Source organism: Podarcis cretensis (genome assembly GCF_951804945.1).
Source record: "Podarcis cretensis genome assembly, chromosome: 7".
In the NCBI taxonomy this organism is placed as follows: Eukaryota; Metazoa; Chordata; class Lepidosauria; order Squamata; family Lacertidae; genus Podarcis; species Podarcis cretensis.
In genome coordinates, this window is record NC_137176.1 from 37,751,792 (window position 1) to 37,775,882 (window position 24,091).

Genomic DNA, 24,091 nt, shown 5'->3' on the forward strand with positions numbered 1-24,091 from the left:
AATTTATGTTACACCACACCTGCTTCATGGCAGTCATTTTGTGACTGGTGCCCCCAGCACCCTCTCAACATTCAAACTGTGCCCACTAGTCCAAAATGGTTGGTGACCTTTGTGCTAGGGAGCCAGTGTTCTAATATGGAAGTGTGCAGCAGAATATATACTTACACATATGGGTATACATGTATCTGCAACAGAGGATAAAATGCAATGCACCTAACGAAGTAAAATACAGTTCATGCAAGCTTGTGCCACAATAAATTTGTTAGTCTTTATGACTTTTTCTGTTGCGTTTGCTCCAATATGTCTACCCCTCTGGAAATTAGCCCACCTTCCTTCCAACATGGAAACCTGGACAGCATATATGAAATTCTAGCTAACCAGCCAGCCAGGCACTGACCAGATCCAGACTTGCTTAGTGTGAGCAACTTGGTGGCATCATGCCCTTATTCTGGTATGACCATAACCAAGCTAGGATCCAGAACGCTACCTTAGGTGTGCCCAAGGGCTTGTAACTGGCCAATGGGAGTTGTCACTACAGTGGTACCTCTGGATGTGAACGGAATCCGTTCCGGAGCCCCGTTCACATCCAGAGCAGAACGCAACCCACGTCTGCACGTGCGCGGGTCGTGATTTGCCGCTTCTGCACATGCACGTGATGTCATTTTGAGCGTCTGCACATGCACAAGCGGTGAAACCCAAAAGTAACGCGTCCCGTTACTTCCAGGTTGCCATGGAGCGCAACCTGAAAATGCTCAACCTGAAGCAACTTCAACCCGAGGTATGACTGTACTTTTTTCTTTAACAGCAGACAGTCCATGCTATATATCACAATCTGTTTTTATAAGTATCCTCCATTTTAAAAATTATTTGCTACATGGCATAAGGGCCTGCATTTTGAGAAATAAATGACCAGACCCTTGGGTCCAGGGAACTGGTCATGCACTTTTGGAATGCCAGCCACAGTACAATGTTCAGATATTATTATTTTGCAAAAGATCCTAATGACACATTTGGAACAAAATCCCTTAATCTAACGCTAATTTCTGGATTTGTTTTTTGTTCATAAGAGTTTCATTTGTTGATAAAGTAGCTATCGCGTAGTATTACAGTTTGCTGTTAAACCATTAATGATGTTTTGTTTTGGAAAGTTTATCATCTATGGGTACAATGTTCAAATCAGCTGTTTTAAAAGTGAATCCTTACCAAAATAAGAGGCAATGTAAAATATATTAAGTGTTACAAAAAATAAATCCTCTGGCTTAGTTACAAAGTTAATTTAACTGAGTTTATAGGACAGACAAAGAGTTAAGCAAATCATATTGTTTTCAACAGCTGTAGCTGCTGGTAGCTCACCCTTACAAAATGACAACAATGAAGCTTCCTACTATCACAGTGATAGTTATTGTGTTGTTTCTTAACTTGGCAGGGTTACATTTGTGAAAATTTTAGAGACATCTGTGGGTGCTTTATAACATATTAACACATGCACCTCACTGTCGTCTTACTAAACAATGTGTTGTCACATTTGCTGTTTGGGCAGGACAGAATTGCTCATCTTCCCCTTACAGCCCATCTGGTTTCTCCCAAGCTGCTCAGGGAACAACAGAAAAAGAAAAATCCTAATGAATGTTATCAGGTGTGTGTGTGTGTGTGTGTGTGTGTGTGTGTGTGAGAGAGAGAGAGAGAGAGAGAGAGAGAGAGAGAGATTCTCATTCAGAGCAATAGGGTATTTTTTTTAAATACCCCTCCAACCTACATTGCATATCACTTGCAACATGATGTAATATATACAAAATTGATTATACTAGCCCAGAACTAATGTGAAGGAAAATCCATGGGAAAAGTTGTCTTTTTACTAATCTGCACCTTTAAATTCAAGCAGAAACAGCACCAGCAAACACACACACACACACACACACACAGTCAAGTAGTTAATTTTTACAGCTCAGTCATTTTTAATGAGGCTGTTTATTAAGGAAATCATACAAGAAAAAAAGGCTAATAATGCACAATGAAATTTGCAACGCATATTTTATGACTTTTAATAGTCAGTATAAAGAGTATGAACAAGCAATAAAAATAGTATGAAAACAATACTTGTGTCATTGGCAACCTGATGCCAGTTCTTTTTATGTTTTACACAAAGAATGATGGGGCATCAATTTCATTTTGAAAGGGAGTCTTGGATCTCTGGTTGATTTTTCCCTCCTTAAAGAATAAGAGCAAAGCACATACACTATATATTCGACAGATCTGCTTCCTAAGAATCAACATGGTTCACACTATGTGAACTGTCACATTAATAACCCTATGCTGATATTCAAATTTTCTGTCTTAAGCTAAAGAAAGATTGAATACCCTGCTGTTGTGTGGCCAAGATTGAAGAGGTGTCTCACTGACATTGTTCAAAGTTTATGAAAATATATGAATGCTCAAATGTCATTGGTTTTGCGCCTCCAACAGACTGTGGTTTTATGAGAAATCAGTCTTTTAATCAAAATGATTGAATACCTTAAGGTCGAATCCAAAGATATCAGTTAATATCTAGAAACGTGCTATTTCTGCAAATTTTGCCAAGCTGTACATATTGTGGTACATTTTAAAGTGTTAATTTGTGCATTCCATATTGAAAATTGATCTTGAGTTTCAGCTTTTTGTCAAGCAAAAACATATGGTTACAAGCTCTATGCATTTTACATGACGGCTGTTGAAGCTGTCACATGTGCAAACTTGATAACCGATGTGACACATACGCAAATAATTTGCTTGTTTAGTAACAATTCAAAGATTCATTATTCATGCAAAAACACATTTTTAAATGATCAGATGGAATGAGTCTTCATTTTGCAAAATCTAGTCTAGTTGGTGTACAAACACAGATAAAATAAAGCTGGAAACTAAGTGGTATTAAAACAAATCCAAGAATATGAGTATTTCCAGATAATTATTGAAGCAGATGGTGTTTTTTTTTTGTTAATTCTGCCATCAGTCTGAGAACTTGATGTCTTACATCTGCACTTGGGTAAAATAAATTTTGCCATTGACATTATCACAGTTTTCTCAAAATACTTCAGTCAGTTTTATCCCATGATTTCCTAACACCTGCTGCAGCGCATGTCTGTCAGACGCAACTGTTTGAAAGTGTGCCTTCAAAGCATGCTTCCTTATCCCAAACTTTTAATTTTGATTTATTTTATCTATGATAATAAAAATTCCAAATTTCCATAGCAACAGCTATTAAACGAAGCTAATGGCTGCAGAGTTCTTCGGCTTCACAGTCTCATCTCCCAGGGTCTTACTGGGAGCTTTGCTCCGTAACAAACTCTATATCTTGTCCTGATCCCTGTGCCTCTTCAAGTCAAGGTGCCTCATTAGCCCTTGAATTACCCTTGTTTCCCCTATGTTTTGCTGGACAGTCACCATCTATCACAGCTCCTATGACATAACCTTATATTCCTGTGACAAAAAACAACCCAATCTTTTATCCCAATCTTCACCCACTCTTGCCCTCTGGTTCTGCTTACTCTCACCCTTCTTCTAAGTCATGCCACCTTCAATACCAAACTTCACCCATTTTGTTTGGATTACTAGCATGGAACTAACTTCTTTCTACTCAACCATAAACTTGTCTAGTGTCAACACTTTGACCTGGTAAAGCCTCTGCATATATTGCAGAGTTACCCATGCTCTAATGGGTTAAAGCCGCAACCCTAAAACCCACTTATCTGGAAGTAAGCATTGCTGCATTCAATAGGATTTCCTTCTGAGTAGGTGATTAGGTTTGCATTATAAGCCCCCAGTAGGCATGGGGAACCTTGGGTGAGCCAGATGTTGCTGAACTACAACTCCTAGGGTGATTCTCAGGGTCCCGTCCAACTCTACAATTCTATGATTCCCATCCTCCCTGGCCATTGACTATGCTTGCTGGGAATGATGATTTCCATGCTTGCTGGAAAGTTGCAGTTCATCAACTTTTGGAGGGTCAAAGATTCCCAACACCTGGCCTACTAAGACTTAAGGTCATATTTTAGAGCCCTCATCCTGTACACAGGCTCCAGACCCTCTCATGTTGTTGTTGTTGTTGTTGTTGTTGTTGTTGTTGTTGTTGTTGTTGTTGTTGTTGTTTTAAACCTTCTTACAATAAGGCCCACTACAGTCAATGCTTTGGAATGCTGTTCACAGAAAATTAAGTAAAATGTATTTTTAGTCTTAATAAACATAAGTTATGGCTTGAAAAATACACTGCAGATATAGAATACCCAGTGAAATACTCCTGTTCAAGCTTCAAGTGATACCATCTTCCAAGATACTTTACTCCATTCCTCCTCTCTGCCCCAGTTTCTCACCCCTTCTCAACAAGCAGTCATCATTCCATGTGGACTTCCCCTGGCACATAAGCTTCCCCTCTCTAAAGTTTTTTCACTATTGTTGGTTAACTAAAAAAAGGGGCTGGACTTGCCACTGGTGAGTACTAAGGAAATATTAAAGTTTCTAAGAATCTCAGAGTCATATTATGGTAGCCTGACAAAACTGCACAAAAAGAACTGACATGTAAAATGGTTTTAAAAACACAAATGTATAAAGCAAAAAGAAACATAGGTGCAGATAATTTACCTATGTTGCCAATAGTCAGGCATAACATATCTCACAGTGTCTTAATGTAGCCTGTAGCCTGCCTACCCAAACAATGTTGTGATACTTCCAAGTTTCTTCCCAAGCTTCAGATTGTATGTATTTCTGCCACCTGGGGGCAGGGAGAGGAAAGAGGTGCAAAACAAAGTCACATGGATTTGTCTGCTTTTGGAAAATAACTATCAGAATTAGAAAATAATCTGAATGCTAAAAATAAAATACAGAAAAAGAGTAGTCATAACTGGGACATTCTGAGGATTAACATCAATCTAGACTGGAGTAACAGGACACAAGCTATAAAGGTAGATTGCAGGGAGCTGGACTAGACAATCTTCAGGGTCCCTTCCAGTTCTATGATTCTGTGATTCTGTGATCTGAGACAGGGATCGTGCAACCCTATGTTAACGGACTTCATAGACCTTCAATAAGAAAACTGCTTATTTACCTCTGGCCAACCAGTTTGCCTAATTAAAAAAGCAGATGCTATTGTTGAGATATTTACACCTGGGCTTCAATCAAAGCACAATCCTACACCTCACATACATTGGATGATGAACCAAGAAAAATCTTATTCAGTCTTGGCACTTGGATCTGACTCATAATACAGTGGTACCTCGGGTTACATACGCTTCAGGTTACATACGCTTCAGGTTACAGACTCCTCTAACCCAGAAATAGTGCTTCAGGTTAAGAACTTTGCTTCAGGATGAGAACAGAAATTGTGCTCCGGTGGCGCGGCAGCAGCAGGAGGCCCCATTAGCTAAAGTGGTGCTTCAGGTTAAGAACAGTTTCAGGTTAAGAACGGACCTCCGGAACGAATTAAGTACTTAACCCGAGGTACCACTGTAATGCCACAATTCTAACTGTTTAGACGATACAAAGGTTTAGGGCTAAAAGTTGGAGGAACCTAGATTTGTTGGCACTATGCTAACATTGCCTTCAGATCAGATCACTATCACTGAAGTGTAGCCTACCTCACAGTGGGGACTATCTTGAGTACAGAAAGAGATACCGTAATTCATTTTCCTTGCCCTTGAAGAGAGGGAAGGATGCAAAGGTGACGCACAAGCAAGGAGGAAAGAAAATATACAGAAGGCAAACAGGGAAAATGGAACAAGGCATAGAGAAGAACAAAAATATTGGCAAGGGATTTCTGTTGAAAATGCAATGAGAAGGAAAACGAGTGGAAGTCGATGAGGCTTGGGTGGTCAAAGGACACAGTAATGAGATAAACAGTTGCATTTTAACCAGAAGCAAAGCACCAAAGCGACACATCGGCTCTCCGGCTTAAGAGGTTTTAGCTCCAAGTTCAGATGTTACCAGCCCTCAGTAAGATAATACAATCTACTCATAGTGAACTCATTTTCCAAGAGTGGATCCACATGTAGCCAAAATGGCACCATCAGCACAGAAGACGGAGTTATAATGAGGCTCAGGGGAACTCCAAGATAAGTACAAAACATATTTAGGTGGAAAAAATCGTAAGTGATTCTTTGCCCCCAACAACAAGATAAGGACTGAGCATGCTCAGTGGCCAGGAACACTGGCTGCTTTGAGGGTGGAATGCAGCATGCTGGAACAGGGCATGGCTGGCTCGGCTGAACTGTGAATATGAATGCTCCATATGGCAACATTTTGTCGCAGGCTGCTCTTGTCCTCTATAAACACTACTGCTAATTGATCAGATTTGATTATTTAAATGTTTTGGATATCAGCCACAACTTCTGGACAAATGCAGCTGAGAATGCATGATGATTTGTAATCATTGATTCAATGGTATATTATTAGTTCTCATATAAAATATTGGGAACATGATATCTAAAAAGAAAGAAAAAATTGGTCTGAAAATATGCCTCATTTGGCAAAGACCAACAGAGTTTAGGCTCTGTTTCATTCACTGCCAAGCAGAAAGAACTGAAAGTTATAAAACTAAAACAATTGCTTTCATTTATATCTGTGCCTGATTATTCTGATAGCCGAAATGTCTGAATAAGTTCAGAATGTGTAAAGCCTGTCACATTATAGAAACATGTCTCTTTAAACTAAATGTGAAATTCCAGTAATTGAAGTGATAAATCTAGTGTTTTTGCTGAGGTACTTTTGATGAGAACTACAGTAGTAAATTAGAAATTATTCTGTGCTGTTATATCATGGTAAAAGCCTTTCCATTATCTATTGTCAGTCACTAGGGATGGGCAAATAACTCAGTTGTCAATCTAACTGTGAAACTTAAAGTTCTGGGAATAATCAATAAAATGGGAAAAAAACCACCCTTCTATTATTCTCATGTAATTCTTTCGACAACTCTAAGTTGTTTTTTCCCCTTTTACTTCTGCACATCTCATTTATTCACAGATATATTGGATATGTTGGAATATTTCATTTTTTATAGCTAGTTGTGTGTCACTGTGTTTTCACAGGGTATACGAGAGCTACATTTCAATAAGAACAACTAGCTATAACTTGACTTGTAAATGCAGTTTTATACATGATACAGACTTAATTAAATTAGCCATAAGAACTACCTATGATTTTTTAAATTGATTTTTCAGTGCTACTATTTATTGCTTAATATGTCTACTTTAAAACTTCATGCTTTTGGTGCTCTTTTTAAAAGTCATGGGAATATCATCCATAAGTTTGATCACTGATAGCCCAAATAGTGGCATAAATTCTGCTTGCTGCTGGTAAAATAATGCTTGTTACACACCAACTGTAATCTAAATCAAAAATTATTTACCTCATCAGCTGCAGTGCAGGTTAAATAATCAACTGTGAAATTTAAACATAATGGCTAGGAAAGAGCTCAGTCAGTAGAGGATGAGACTCTTCATCTCAGGGTTGTGGGTTCGAGCCCAACATTGGGCAAAAGATTCCTGCATTGTAGAGGGTTGGACTAAATGAGCCTTGCGGATCCTTCCAGCTCTATAACTATGAAATAGAAACTGGATTTAAAGACTGAGTGTATTTTGTGGCTCAGATGTATAAATGTTGCTTGACCCTCATAGCATCTGTGAATGGGGGAGGCCTGTAGCTCAGGTAGAGAACCTGCCTTACCCACAGAAGATCCCAGGCTGGGAATGTCCTGTCTGAAATTCTGGAGACCTGCTGCTAGTCAGTGTGAACAATACTGAGCTAGATGGACCAACGGCCTGATTTGTTGTAAGGCTGTTTCCACTACCTTTGCAATGTATGCAAGCAGTGTGCACCATCACCTCAGCAGATAGCCAGACTTAACAGCAACCAGGACCATCCTTACAATGAGACAGAGTGAGGCAGCCATCTTAGGAGGCAAATACTGAGGGGGCAGGAAATCACACATACATACAACTCTAGAATTGGAAGGGATCACAAGGATTATCTAATCCAACCTTTCAAGCCATAAGGTCTTGAATCATACAGATGATTGGTTTGTGCAATTGTTTGACATTTAATTTACAAATACCTGGATCCATGTGAACAATCCATTTGTCCAACTTTTATTTCTTTCAAGATCTGTACAACAGTACAATGTCGTTACAGGATGTGCTTACAGGAGCATGAGTGAATTTAAAAGAAGCATAAAACCTCCCGTAACCAAAGGCTTTATTGATCTTATATTTTCTATGTTTTTAAAAAGTACTGTATTACATTTAGCAATAAACTAAGTGGGGGGTAAAGCACTCAATCCACCCCACCTCACCACAAATATGGAATCCCGTTTTAAAGTTGCTATAGTCATCTGCAATGGAGAATTTCAAATAGTAGCATAGCCCTTCTCTTCCAAGAAGAACCTGGTTATTTTCAGTGTTATCCAGAAAACCATCCTGTACCCCTCACACTCAAATCTGATGTGCCTTCCTCCAACTTCTCTCTCTATAGCTATGCCTCTGGGACTTTTAAAAAGAGAAAACTGGTTGTTGTCAGCATGCCATAGAGGAACTCCTGCTCCATAATATGGCATTATAACAGTGATTTTATAAAAATTATCTCCTAAAACAGAACCCTAGAGATAATAATGCAAAATCTGGCAGAATCTGTGCTAGCATGAGAACCTTTACACGTCAGAGCAGATCCACATCGCAAGGGTCTTTCTTAAAAAATTATAGCTTTCATAGTGCTCAGCTGCTTGTGGGTCACTACCTTCTGGCAGAATATTTTTTGTTTAGTACTGTACACGAAAGCACACTAAGCATCACTTATGTCTGTTGAAGAAATATGGTTCTTATTTCAGCCCTACTCCACCCCCTGCAGTACAAAACAGTATAATCTTCAGGAAGTTGCTTCAGATAGGCTTCCAGGGGAGGAGCATGGCAAACTAAACATCTTCTGTTGACAGCTCATTGACAGAGATCATTACTGGGGTATATGGAGTGTGAGCTAACTTCTATCTTAAAAAGAGATTATCACTAAAAGACTGAAAGCAAAAGAAAAGCATGTTTTAATTGTTTGCAAAGTTTTAAATGTCCAAGGGCTGTTCTTGTTGTTAGAGATCTTTATTTTATTTTACTTTTTATTTTTTCAATGAAAAGTGCTGATTTCAAATTGAAAGTACATTTTCTATGTCACTGTGAGAAAGGAATGCAGCTTGATGCTTTGCAGACCTTAAAGTTGATATGGGAGATTGAAGCTCTTAAGGAAGAGATGTGAAGATCTTAAGGTGGAGACTGGGCTATTAATAAGATCATTCAGAATGGCAAATAAATTGTTGGACACCCCATTGACTGTTGTCATTTTACAGCAATTATTGAGTGAGCAATTAAAAGAGATCAGAGCTGAACTGATGAAATGGGCTAGAGAAGGATGAAACTGAAAGTGGAATTAAAGAAGTCACAGAAGCTTTGGGGAACAATTTCAATAAAGGATTGCCAGAACAGTAGAGTGAAATGGTAAAGTTGGAGGTAGTATATGATGCAATGGAGAAGACATTGACACAGGTGTCTAGAGAAATGAAACAGCCAAATGGTGGACTTAAGATGTTGGAGGAGTGGAATGAAACCATGGGTGCAGAAATCAAGAGATATCCTGAGCTAGCAGAGATATAATTGAGAAAGAAAGGATTCTGTGCACAATTTAGAGTGAATTCAGAGGAAAAAAGCTGCCAAACCTCTGAAGCTTCTCTCGGAAAAAGAATGAAAGAAGTGGAAATAAAAAAGAATTAGAGAATCACAACAAGTAACATTAGAAATGGGATTGGAAGATATGGAACTGGGTGTGAATTTATGAATATACGATAAGTAAATAACTATGAATATTATTTTAACGTATGACCACAGTGGAGAGATTTTTGTGTGAACAAAGATGAATAACTAGAGAACCCCTTTTAGACTTTTTATATGGAAAGGAAAATCAATAAATTTGAGACTTTTGAGTCTGACTCTACCTTTGAGAGAGGACTTTGTATTTTCTTTTTCTTTTTCTATTTTCATTTAGATTAGTTCATTTTTTATAGTTTTTTATTATGAAAAAGCCTTAATTTTTTTTAGAAAGTTGCTTCAGATAGTCCAAAATGCATTAAAAGGAGCAAACTACACAATAATCTTGAACACAGGAGTTGTGAAAGATTCTAACCATGACAAAGGAACTAAGAGAACACAAAATAAACCTAGCTGATTGGAAAAACACATTGATCAGTGCATTCATTGTTACTCCAAAAAACTACTGTGATTGTTTATTGATATCTATTTGATAGTCATATTTGTATGGAAACCAGAAAGGAAAAAAAACATGATATGCTACATCATGTCAGAGCCCCATTGCTAGATAATGGAGTTTTGTTGTCTTGAGTCATGGAAGGCAGGGACTATAAAGAAACTGGGGAGCAGTAAACAGAAAGTGGGCATCAGGTGGGAAAACATTTAAGACTGCAAGGCACCACGCCTGGGAGGATTCTCTTGGAGCTCAGTTGGGTACTAGAAGCTGAGTATGGGAGGAGAAGAAAAATCATGAGCAGTTGAACGCTCTTCTCTCTTTACCTGAGGCTGGTCCAAGAATCATGAACTCGGCACTCAGCTGTGTTATAGATTGCCCCTCGTTTAATGGGTTCATATACTTGGAAGGAATGGGAGATTGGTGTTTTTTTAGTTTGTTTGAATCAGAAAATGCAATAAAAATACAATGAAGGCTATACAACAATTAATCACTTAATATGAAAATGTGAAGGGTTCTGCTCTGAAATATGACACATTGTCTAATGGGGGTGGGGAGAGAGAAAACATATTTCCTATAAGCTTTCCTTATCAGAATTGTCATGAAACCTACTTTTCTAAGATTGCTCACAAGTCACAGAACCTGCCTTTCTTTTTAAGTTATGCATTAAATATGCATCACCTCCCACACAGAAGCTCTACCTCACAGGTGAACTGTGTGTTCTCAAATAAATAAATATCCTGAACACAGAATACACACACACACCCTTCAACTATTGTAATTTTATATGCTTATTCTTTTACTTCACTATTACACTTTATTGTTCTAATTAAATGTTAACATCCTTTTGAAAAGAAGAGAAAAAGTGTACATTGAATATATTTGTTTTGCCCTTGTAACATGACATGCAGCTGAAATTATGGCTATAAGCTTGTAGTCAGTTATGCATGCTTGACTATCACATGCAAGGAGATATTTATATGCATAGCTGATCAGAAGACTGCACTCTAAGGGTTCTCCAATCTTGCGAAAAGTGTTAGACATATATCAGCTGCTTTGACCAGTGCCACTATAAGTGACCCAACTAGTTCAAATGTATACCTAGTTTAAAGGTCTAATACTTCAATTTTAATAAGTGTATTACCCGACATTAGATACATTATTTTATAAGCAGTGTCATAGAAACAAATCTGCAATGATTTATGAGAATATTTTATTGCTCCAAAGATATGAAGAAATAGGCTATATGAATGGTAGTTTGGGGTAATAAAAATGAACAGCATTTGAATGTAAAAATATCCCCCCCCCAAAAAAACCCCTAATTTTTTCCATTCATCAGCTTTAAGGATATTTACTCACACTTTCTTTTTAATGTTTACCTATTTGCCATACTACGACAACATAAATGAAAAGAACCTTTAAGAATTTGACACAATGCTTGTAACAATGATTTGCATTACTGAGCATTATTCCAAGCTCAATGGTTCTGATGCACTACAACTGTACAGTATTAGATACAATCTGCAATGAGATAAATGAACATACTTCACTCTTTTTTTCTTTTTCTTTTTGGTTAGTTTACTTTGCTGTCAGATCACAGTTTTTTCTAATGAATTATATAATCTGTTCACCATATCCTTTAATATTATTCAAATATTTTGCAGATGACAAGAAAAGAATACTCATAAGACCATCTCATACTCCATGCAATGTGGAGCAGCTGTGATCAACTAGTTTGCTTCCAGGCCCCTAAATTTCAATACATGTTGTGCTTTGATGGTGCCTTGAGATGCACTGAAATATACCTTGACAGACCCTGGAAGCAAAAGGAAAATGAAATGAAGATGCCTGAAGATATTTGGAAAATAAAACCTCGAAATACTACATGTTGTTGAAATCAGTGTGAATATATCCTTTGCAAAACATCATGTCAAACTATTATATGTCAATAGAGATTGAAAGATTGTTAATGCAGATCACTTACATGAAATTTTACCAGTATGCCTGTGAATTGCCTCCTGGGATATGTATTTTAAATATTGCTTGAAAAATTCTGCATAGGAAGCAGTAAGCTTTATATAATAATGACGGGGGGGGTGCAGTATGCTCCTTTTTAAGAGGTTTTCCATATATTTACAGATATACTTGGGAAGGAATCCAAAGAAAAACTAAAGTGCATGCTAATTTCTTTTTTAAAAGCTTTCCCCCAACACCAAATAAAGAGCAGGTCAAAAAGTTGGTGAAATTATGTGCTATTTTCCCTCATTCTGTACTAGAAATTCCAAATTAACGAGTCTTAATAGTCTAAACTTGCAATTTCTGCTTATCGGTGTGTGTGTGGGGTGGTGGTGATAGTTTTAGAAACTATAGGTAAAGGTAAAGGTAAAGGTACCCCTGCCCGTACGGGCCAGTCTTGACAGACTCTGGGGTTGTGCGCCCATCTCACTTAAGAGGCCAGGGGCCAGCGCTGTCCGGAGACACTTCCGGGTCACGTGGCCAGCGTGACATCGCTGCTCTGGTGAGCCAGAGCCGCACACGGAAACGCCGTTTACCTTCCCGCTGGTAAGCGGTCCCTATTTATCTACTTGCACCCGGAGGTGCTTTCGAACTGCTAGGTTGGCAGGCGCTGGGACCGAGCAGCGGGAGCGCATCCCGCCGCAGGGATTCGAACCGCCGACCTTTCGATCGGCAAGTCTAGGCGCTGAGGCTTTAACCCACAGCGCCACCTGCGTCCCTTAGAAACTATACTTCAAACCAAAAAAGTAAAATGAAGCAATTAATGGTAAGTGACAAATTTTGTTCTACATATGAATCTTATAATGATGGTTTTTGTTTGTATTATTGTGCAGTTGTTATGGAAGTGTGTTTATGTAGATCTCTCTCTCTCTCTCTCTCTCTCTCTGTGTGTGTGTGTGTGTGTTACTGTGATTAACAAAATACTGTACTTTTCATTTAGATAGCAAAACATTTGTATCTCTTTCATCAGCTTCTGATAAAAATGAAAAATAGTATATACGTTAATGAATGGTTGGCATCTTGTATGCTTCTTAATGGTACAGTGTATGTTTATGTTTTTAAATGTGTTGTAAGTCTCTTGGAGACGTTTAGGTAACAAGCAACTTACTACTACCACTACTATTAATAATAATAGACATAACAGTGTTGTATAAAAAAGGAATACTACTACTGAATGTTCTTAGCTAGTATGCTCAGACAACCTTTTTTGCAGTTAACAATATTAAAGTCCCTTAAAAGGCACCTAATGGTGACATTTGCTGATTGCTATGTGCCACATCATAACTAATGGTTTAAAAATACACCTAAAGCATAGACTCCCCTCCCTTTTTCAGCAGGAAAAGGCAATTGCATTTTCTTCTGGAAATGACCGTTCTAGGGGACCCCACTTTTGTGAATTTTTGATCATCCAAACATAGAACTGGTTTTGGATTCCTAAACTGAACAAGCCTTCACCAGAAAATGATACTGGCAGAGAATCTGCCTAAGTTGGAATGCACTGTTAAATGCTGGTTTTTATACAGTGGTGCCTCGCAAGACGAAATTAATTCATTCCGCGAGTTTTTTCGTCTTGCGAATTTTTCGTCTTGCGAAGCACGGACTTTGGAAAAGCTTCAAAAATCACCAAAGTCTTCAAAAACCTCAAAAAAGGCTACCACACCGCATGCTATGAGTTGCTCCTCGAAGTGAATGCACGGTTTTAAGAAAAAGGAAACAAACTTGCAAGACAAAGGAAACAAACTTGCAAGATGTTTCCGTCTTGCGAAGCAAGCCCATAGGGAAATCCGTCTTGCGAAGCAACTCAAAAAACGAAAAACTCTTTCGTTTTGCGAGTTTTTCGTCTTTCGAGGCATTTGACTTGCGAGGTACCACTGTACCTCCAGGAGATTGCAGAAAAGCGTCTTGCTGTGATAAATGCAGCCTGGCTTTCTCTGGAATTATGGGCCTGGGTGCTTTTTTTCCTTTTTTCCTTCTTTCTTTTTGCTAAAGCCTTGCCATAGCTGAGAAAAGTCTATTCTTTTTACCTCCTCCCTGCTTTTCAGACAGTGGACAAGGAAAGAAGCTACAACCTTCTTTCTCTTCCTTTCTCTCTCTTGCCATCTTTCCAATTCATGGTAACTTCCTCCCCCCTTACTTCCTTACCACTTCTTCATATTTTTTTTAAAGAGCTCTGATCTCATCTCCATTGCTTCTCTGAGTACCTTATCATACCCTCCAACATTTCTCCAATGAAAATAGGGAAACCCCATTGCATAATGATAATTTTACTATTTATACTCTACACATCTTACTGGGTTGCCCCAGCCACTCTGGGCAGCTTCCAACATATATAAAAACATAAGAAAACAGTAAACATTAAACAAAAAAAACTTCCCTATACAGGATTGCCTTCAGATGGCTCGGGGGTCAATAACTCCATACCCTCTAACATTTCTCCAATGAAAATAGGGAGATTCTAAGGAAAAGTGGGACATCCCGGGATCAAATAAGAAACTGGGATGGCTTCTCTAAATCACAGACATCCCTGGAAAATAGGGACACCTAGAGGGTCTGCCTTATGAGTCCACTCCACAAGCCAAACTTCAGACCAAATTTACGCACTCTTACATATCTGTCCACAAACACATGTGATCTAACTTCCACCCAGCCATTCATGTTCCGGAGGTGCTCATTCCCTGAACAAGGAGAAATAGTTTGTAAATGTCCCTAGAAACACATGCCCTAAGCAAGCGTGATAACACAGAGTGCGGCTAAAGAAATTGAAAATAAGTGCAAGAAATAAAAAGCTGAACATAAACAGACCAAAAGGGCAAAGTCAGAACAAAGAACAAGGAGCTAACCAAAGTTAAACAGCTAGCCAAACTTCCGCTAAAAGGGTTGACCCAGTTACGAAGGGAAGTAATACGTTTTGTGGCTTTATTTTGAAAGCAGATGGAATAACAAGACAAAAATGGAAGAATGGTACTTATTATGTGGTTAGTATTCAACAAATATTAAACACTAGTAGTAGAATAAACAAGTCACAGACATGGCTCATCTAATGCTAGACAGCTGCTAACAGCAAAGTAAACTATTCATGCATACTCTTCAATGAAGCCTGGAATAAAATATATAAGGGGTTAATTTTAAACAACAAAATTTTATTTGCAGGCTTTAGGTTTTTGGGTGGATGGAGGATGCATATAAGCCCAAATCCAATTAGCAAAATACATATAAGCCAAGTTTCAAAACAGACCTGAACATGATCAAATCAGCTTGTTTGGAAACCAAACAAGGAATAATAATTCCAAGTAAAATGGCAGGGCCTTTTGTATTAAAGAGCAGAAACACAACAGAAACAAAATATAATAAAAAATGAAAATTCAGGTACAAGAATTATGTATTTCATACTGAATAATTATTTCCTTACTGCCCGTAAATCCTCTCTGGTAAGCTGTGCATCTAAAACTCATCGAACTGCCAAGGGGTAAACGCAGCTCCATCCATCACACAGCCACTTGACAAATACATTCCATAATAGAAGTTTATTTTTATGGGAGGCTGAATCAAGGACTTTCCCATGCATACAAAAACTTGTCAAAATTATTTATGAGTCTTGCTGAGACACACAATATGTCATATCAAACTCCTATTTTCCTTCCAAGCGCGGACTGTCAATATCTCTGCTACTATCAATAATGTGGAACACCGCAGCTATAGGCCCTCAGCATTTTGAGGTCATCTGCCCATCCTAGCCTGCTGCCAGGAGCTCTCTCTCTCTCTCTCTCTCTCTCTCACTGCAATGCAGCTGAGGAGAGATACATTTGCAATCACAGCGAGGTGGTGTTAAGGTAAGCACCAGGGATTGCATTCAAAGCCTTTGCCAACATAGAATAAAGAAAAGTGAAAATATATTTGACAAATTACAGTTCATTATGGCCAGAATTGTGGAAATAATAGGACGTCTTTGGCTTTTCCCTACATTAAACTACCTTCAAGCTCTATCACATTTTTTCTGGGATAATTAAACAAAAACTTCTGAGGATAATGTCTATGGCCCTTCTGGACCAAAAGATACAGCACGAGTTAAATAGACTGAATCTGTTCTACAATGTTTAGAAAAGTTTGAATTTTCTAAGAGTATGGCTATAATTTGGTTAAGTGGAGTATCCCACGGGATGTTCAATGGACTTCTCATATATCACCTCTGCATTCACTGTATATTTTAGAAGTGATGCTAAATACCAAGTCATGTTGCCTGCTCTGCCAAAAGGAGAGTCAGAGTTGGCCTTGTAGAACCATTGAAAACATTCTGAAATGGGCTATGAATACTTTGCCTGCCCAGAAATGGCTAGAGAGGTGTTCCTTGAAAACATCTAATAAGAGTATGACACATTACCTCAAAGCAATGTAGTTACCCATGCAGTGCAAGTCACTTGGTAGACAATCCATTACTCAGACAAGTCCCATAAAACATGGTCCTGTTGACATTATGATTACATTAAGAACCAGCTTTACTGGGTCTATCAAAAATTCTGATTGCTCATAAATACTTTATCCTGGAACCCCATAATCTGGAAAGGTCTTTGAGTTGTTATAGTGTCATTATTGCAGAGTAAAAACATAATAACTGCAGCCTTAGTTGTTTTATTTCAAGTGTGTGACACCTCAGGCCTTCTGGCCAAATTAGACTGCTTCCTAGACCCATCTGGCCTCTTACTGTTCCCATATGCTATATATTAATTTGGCTCAACTCTGCATTTTGTCAGGAGCCAACCCTATCTCTATTGGCTGTGTCAAGCAAATGATGTGGTTCTAAGGCTACTGATATGACTTGGCTCAGTCGATTCTCCCAGCACAACAAGAAAGATGAAAGTACTGCAATCAACAGGGACGAGCAAGGGTCCCCAAACGTGTGTGTGTGTGCATGTGTGCAAGAGGCATTATGGATTGTTATATGTGTGTACGTTTAAGAGCTGCCAGCATTTCCGCTGGGTTTTGTAGCTGAGCCTTTAACAGATATTAACAGGTCATCGTGTTTATCTCTATGCTTTGAAATACTGGTTTCTGCAGATTAAGAGCACAAGGACAGGCTGGGCTGATGTTTTCTTTCCCTAGTTAGTGGAAATATACATATCCCATCCACAAAACAGCAAACATATATGTCCATGACTGCAGCCTAGTGGCCACTTTAAAATTGGCAATGTGGCTCTTAGGTTAAAAGGGTTCCCCTTCTATTATCATCTATCAAGTTCTCATAATCTTTCATAGTTTGATGTGTCAGGGCAAGTCCAGTCATGAGACAGAAGGAGATTGCCACCTAGGGCGGCAGATTTAAGAGAAACACATGGTCAACTATTTAATTTATTATATGTTGTTACCACAGGAGAAACCATTTGGATTTTCTGACTTGGGCAGCAAATTCTGATCCTGCAAAATGATCCACAGTTTTGGCACTGCAGCCCCATTACGTAGACTGAATGGAAAGCCAGTTCAGTCTTCTTTTTGAAAAAGCACGTACTACAGCAACTAGTTCAGGGACAAGGATCCTTGGCAAGACTTTTTGTGACCTGCTAACTTTCCATATTGCAGGGAGCTTTCTGTGAATGATAGCATTTAAACTCTGCCCAACCTGTACTGTGAAGTAGTCCAGTTCTGGGAGAGTTGAGCCACATGGTATCTTCATAATGTTTGAGTGTCTCAGACAAGAGTAATTTTAAAGCCACGCTTCAAAGCTCAGTGACTGGGGGTTATTTGAATCTCAGTTTTACATATCTAACATTGTATTCATGATAACATTCTATGCATGGAGCTTAAGTACAAGATTTACCTCTTGATGCTCTTGCTCATTTTCAGGTGTTATATTTCACATATTCAAATCCTTAGACAAACATTCCAACTTGCCCCATGTCACACTAACTATCACTAAAGGACAGAAGGTAATTGGGAGATTTCTCTAATTGTTAAGCTCTTGCAAGGGCTGAGCCTGATCATTCACTGAATTGTTGAGTTGATGGGATTCATGTAGCTGGTTATAAATTGATAATCTAAATTAATTCATTCAAGCAGAAATCGATTTTGTAACTCCTTGAGAGCTTGTAATAATGCTTACCTCCCACTGCTAGCTGCATTCTCTGTTTCATAAAGCTGGTTGGAAACAGCTGGATTCAGGTGACCTGCTAGCTCATTAAATCTGCTACATGTTCCTTTTGGTAAATGATATTAAGCTGAAATGTCCTTGCGCTGATTTTTTTCTCTTAATTTTATGACAGAAATAACCTAATTTGTAACACAAAATAACAATCTCCTTGGATTACTTTTGCCTTGTTAAAATATTTTATGCATTTTTCATTTACACGAAGGTAATGGAAAAACACTTAAAACTATCTGTTATTTAAACCACAAGAGATATATTACTGGAAGTCTGAGAGCTGCAAAAATGATTGCATCTTCATAGTCTTTGCTTTATATCTGTAATAAAAGGTGAACAATTCAATTCAGTGGTTAGTAAATAAAGTAAGATAGGTTTTTTTTTTTAATGTTCTCCATTGGAAAAACTAAAATCAAATTGCTTTTCAAATTCATTTAGAAAGAGGACTCATTACTTACTCCCCCCTCTCTAATATAAAATGCATAGTTTTCATTTTGAACCTTAAAAAATCTTAATCTAAGAGTAGATGTAACCTAATTCTGAATCTCAAATGAGATAGAATCAGTTCTCTTCACTGTCCTTACCATAATTATTAAAAGAATGTGGATGAAGGTGGAGATTGGAACCTAAAGAACGCAGAGTATCTGACTTTAGGATACATATTTCTTTATCTAAACTATTTGAATATCCCCCCTCCTTTTGATCAACCAAACAATATGATAAAATAATTAGGGCACTCTAACATGTAGCAATGAAAACATCTTTCCAACAAAACCATCAACCCGGCAGAGATTCAATTCTTTATCAAATCTAGCACAGCTGATTAATTAACAAGCTAATCAGTATCTTTTATCAAAATTCCACAACACTGGAGAAGGAGAAGGAGAAGGGTGGGGAGTGGGAAAGCAGCATGAGAACTTCTAATGAAAATCACACAGTGTATCCTTAACATTGGCAAACAGCACCAATCCAAAACATCTGCAATGCCCTTGACACGTTAGCCTATTTTTCCCAGTAGAGTTCACCATGCAGCAACATTCACTCAGGTTGATAAGATGGCTAAAGCTATCCAAAGAAATTAGCAGAAGAAATGTTTGAGACTGCTTAGCTATTAAGATAATAGTAGCTAAAATCAGAATTATTAGCTTATTAAAATTAAAGATCCATATAAAGATAAACCATCCTTTTAATGATCAGAAAGGGGGAGGGAGAGAAACCTGCATTGATTTCTAGCTTCTGGTAATGAAAGCACAATTTTTTAAAAAGAAGAGTAAAGTATACAAAATGTGCTTATTGTTCATATATGTGGTAGACTTATTATAATAACTTCTACCCAAAGGGAAGATCTCCTTTTCATCACCTTAAGTGGCCATGTTAACCAATGTCACCTATCCTGTTCTGGGATGACCAGAAAAAGACAGAGGTAAACATTATGTGGCATAAACATTATGTGGCATACCAGATCTCCATAATGAGAATCTAGCATGCAAAACCTCTACCCAGGTGGCTGCTGGTTGGAAACGCCCTCCCCACAGCATAGTGTCAGGAGGCACTGGGTCATATGCTATATCCGAGGGTCATCCAAGCATAATGGGCACAAATTAGGAACTCTTAAGGTTTGCAGAAATACAAATACCTACAAGGGAGGCAAACCTTCAAAATAGTCCAACAAGAACTAAGCATGTTCTGAGGCCACAGAATGCTGACTGACCCTTGGGAGAGGACAGAAAATTGGGAAAAAATGGAATGGGGTATCCTAGAAAAGGACATGGCTGACTGGAACCCTGAAAAAGGGCCCTCAACATGCCGAATTTCATTGTAGGTCCAGTTGTTCTCTTACATGCCTTGTCAAAGAAAGCAATATAAGTGACTGGACAGCAGTTGTCATACACTTTAAAGACTAAGGGGGTCTTCTTCAGGAGAATCGACACAACTATCTCTTTCAAAGCGGCTACTATAACCCCCTGAAATAGAAGGGCATTCACCACCCCCTGGACACACCTCTTGGTGCAAGTATAGGCAGTTCCAAGAATATACCAACAGCTGACTTCCAGTAAAAGCATAACATTGGAATCAATATCTTAAATGTACAGCATTGTTTATTTTATTATGCTTACACTCTGATCCTAGGTATGTTTTCTTGCAGAAACTAGATACAATATTTGATTAGAAGAGGAACATTCCATTCATTTTATAATGAAATTTATGGTACATGCCTCATTGGACTTGACTATGCATTTGTCATAGTGACCTGGAAGCTGTCTGCGGACAAACACCGGCTCCCTCGGCCTATAGAGCAAGATGAGCGCCGCAACCTCAGAGTCATCCGTGACTGGACCTAACGGTCAGGGGTACTTTTACCTTTACCTACCTAAACAGTAGATCTACTAGAGATATATAAGACATATATTTAATACATGACACTATTACTCCGGAGTCTATCAGTATTAATAGTTAGAACACATAGATCTGAAGAAAAATATTTTAAAAAACATGGTTATAGTACGTAATTCGGGTATAATATAGAGGTTGTTGCTTTTTTACGATTCATTGATTGCTGAGTGAATCTATGGTAATGAAAAGAGGTGCTTGTGGAGCTGGGATTTTTGAGAGGATGCTTGTGTTTGTAATGATTTCTCAACAAAGTTTCAGCTTAGTTTAAAAGTCCTCTGCCATCAAATAACAACAAAATAAGAAAATCTAAAAGCATTATAATTCATTTTTTCTAGAAAACTATTTGACTTGTAAAACTTGGTCAATTTTTTTTTTAAATCAAAGAACAAAATTTAATAATTATTGTAAACGATCATATGGTAATAATTAAGCTAATACGTAATTAGCATGTTCTAACAACCATTGTAATAGTGACAAATGCTTTCATCATTTTGCCCTGATCATTAAAGACTTTAAAGGCACTGATTTTGTTAACTGAGTCCCTTGACTATTCATCAGTGATGCAATTCAACCTATACTCTAGTGGCCTGTAATCAGCGCATTGCATATTATATGAAGGGGATTTTTATCATTGTCCTTAGCTATGCCACCTTTATGTCCTCTCTCCATCACACAGCAGGTAGAAGGATATAAATATCATGGTACCTCACAAATATGGATTGCACCAATCTTCACTTCCAAACAGCATGAAATAAAATAATATTTTTGCCCTGATGTGTTTATCATAATGATTGCTCAGATGTCTTCTTTTCTCATGGATGCTCTTAAACTGGTTTTTAAAGAATATTGGCAGCAGTATTCACTATTTTATTTTATCTCATTTTATTCACCTGCAAAGGCTTTTCACTTCTAAATCTAGTATAAGCCTCTATAACTCTGGCAGTTGGTAATAATAATAATATGGGGTGGGGTGGGGTGGATTTTATGCCTGATATTAGAGGTGCCATACCACCTTTTAAAAAATCATTGTAAAAGGAACTAGGTAAGAACAGGTCTTTTATGTAGATGATGTGGCCAACAGCCATCAACAGCCATAGTTCTTAATGAAGTCACTTTGTCATTTCTTCTTTAGTTGTTCCTGCTATTATAACGCCCAAATTCCTATTGCTATCTTCCTGATCCTTGCAACAATAAACCATAGGGTTGTAATCACTAGACTTTACCCAAAAGAAGACCCACTGAAATTTGTTTTCAGAACTAACTTAGGTCCATTAATTTTAATGGAACTGGTCTGAGTAAACTGAATACAACCCATAGAGCCAGCCCAAGATGTTTGGTGCTTAAGATGAAGCAGAATATGCTCATCATCTCCCTACCTCCGCTCAGGCAAGGTGCACAGTGCCCAAAGCCAGCCAAGTTATTTTGGTGCCTGAGGCAGAAAATCTCTCTTCCTCATGGTCAGAAGACCATGGTCAAAGATAGTCCCATTCTCCGCCCTATGCTGAAAATAAAGTCAACGGCTTGGACCCAGAGATCAACTCATGGTAAGTATGAGTGAAAAATAGCTTTTCTATCCCTCCCTCTCCCAGCAGCCTCCCAAAAAGGTTCTGCATGGGTTAAAGGACCCTGCTTATTGGGGTGAACTAGAAAGATCACAGACTCACCTCATTCAGCTTGATCCCCTAATTCTTAGGGCACCCTTTATGGGTCTTGGGCGGCTTCTATGAGAGGATCACAAGATCCAATTAGTTAAAACCAGGTCAAACATGCCAGCATTTGCATTCATTCAAATTACATGTCTTCATGTATTCTGAAAACCAAAACCATTCATAAAGATGTCTGCTCAAATTTAAGATGAACTGTAGCAGAGTTATGAAATGTTCCTTTTTATTATTATTCACTGAAAGAGATGCTAAGGATGTGGAGGGAGGTCTGGTTTGGCATGGCAGCTAAGCCCATTCAGAGGATGGATTTCCCAAAAACTAAACTGAACCCAATAAAAACCAACCATCAAGGTGCAAGCTAATACAGCAACAACTTTTATTATACGGCCACAGAACTGGGAAGTAGATGATAGTAATTCCTGGGAGCTAGAGAAGCCCACAAAACACTTTCATGTTTACACTTCTAGCAGCAGCCCTTTGTGTCTCATAGGAAGCTGCACCCGGGATGTCTACCTTACAGAATAAACTCCTCTGTTTGACAATCCTCAGTTTGAACAACTGTGTGGTCCAAGTCTGAGTTAAAGATAAAGAACCATGTGGACTCTCCCTCGTTGGAGGTTTTCAAACAGAGGCTGGATGGCCATCTGTCAAGGATTCTTTAGCTGTGATTCCTGCATTGGAGGGGGTTGGACTAGATGACCCTTGGAGTCCCTTCTGACTCTACAATTATATGATTCCAAATTAGTGCAAACAAATTTTATGTAAATAGGTGTTCTATTTTGCCCTCTTTTTCGGTGATACATTTTTCTTTTCCCAATAGATTTTATTAAAGTTTGAAAAAAGATATACTAAGATCAATATCCAGTATCCTTTTAGAATATCAAAGATAAAGAAACTAATCTAAATAAAAGCACAAACAAAAAGAAAAAGAAAAAAGAGGGTGGAAGAAAAGAACTTCCGATTCTTCATCAGTCAGCTATATATAGAAAATAATTCAAAACATCCACTCCAAGGTAACACTCAAATATTCCACTTTCTATAAATTACTATTTTCTTCAATCCTCAAACCCAGAGATAACAGGTTCATTTTCTTTTTCACACAAAAAGTCCACAAAGTGTTTCCAATCCTTAGAAAATATCAACAATGATTTTTCTCCACTTAAACACGTTAACTTCGCCATCTCAGCTAAGTCCAATAATTTTAACGACCATTTTCTCTTTTTGGGTAAAGCATTAAGTGGCCACCTAGTTGCACTAGAGGACCATCACCTTTGAATTGTCTTTTGAAGGGTCACAGGAGGCTACCACCAGGAGGAAGCTGACATACCCCCATGTGCATTTGGCATCTTGGAGCATGGCTAATATGGATGCAGTAGCATTACATAGAGTGGCTTTCATCCAAAGAGTCTGATTTGTCAGGCAGCTATTGCGTACAAATAGTATGAAGTCACATTACGAATGAATTTATGTGCATTTGATTGAATGAGGCATATAACATGAAACATCCATAATGGCAATCAGCACAAAGACACAGGCAGCAAACTATATTTCCTGACCTTTCACTTGTGCATTTGTGCATACTGAAATCAGATCTCACACATTCACACTTCAAAAACTGCTACTGGCT

At 38.2% G+C, this 24,091-nt stretch overlaps 1 protein-coding gene and 2 long non-coding RNA genes across 3 annotated transcripts in view; 2 read left to right on the forward strand and 1 right to left on the reverse strand.

Moving 5' to 3' along the window:
- The window catches only part of LOC307220166, a 123,716-nt gene extending 111,570 nt beyond the window's left edge, over positions 1 to 12,146 (forward strand). Inside the window, exons 8-9 of the long non-coding RNA XR_013840739.1 lie at positions 725 to 778; positions 11,925 to 12,146. This is a non-coding gene — a long non-coding RNA (uncharacterized lncRNA). The remainder of the gene's footprint in view (positions 1 to 724; positions 779 to 11,924) is intronic.
- The window catches only part of ZNF407 (zinc finger protein 407), a 347,724-nt gene that overhangs the window by 42,660 nt on the left and 280,973 nt on the right, over positions 1 to 24,091 (reverse strand). The window lies entirely within an intron of this gene.
- LOC307220172 overlaps positions 22,263 to 24,091 on the forward strand; it is a 36,044-nt gene continuing 34,215 nt past the window's right edge. Inside the window, exon 1 of the long non-coding RNA XR_013840745.1 lies at positions 22,263 to 22,344. This is a non-coding gene — a long non-coding RNA (uncharacterized lncRNA). The remainder of the gene's footprint in view (positions 22,345 to 24,091) is intronic.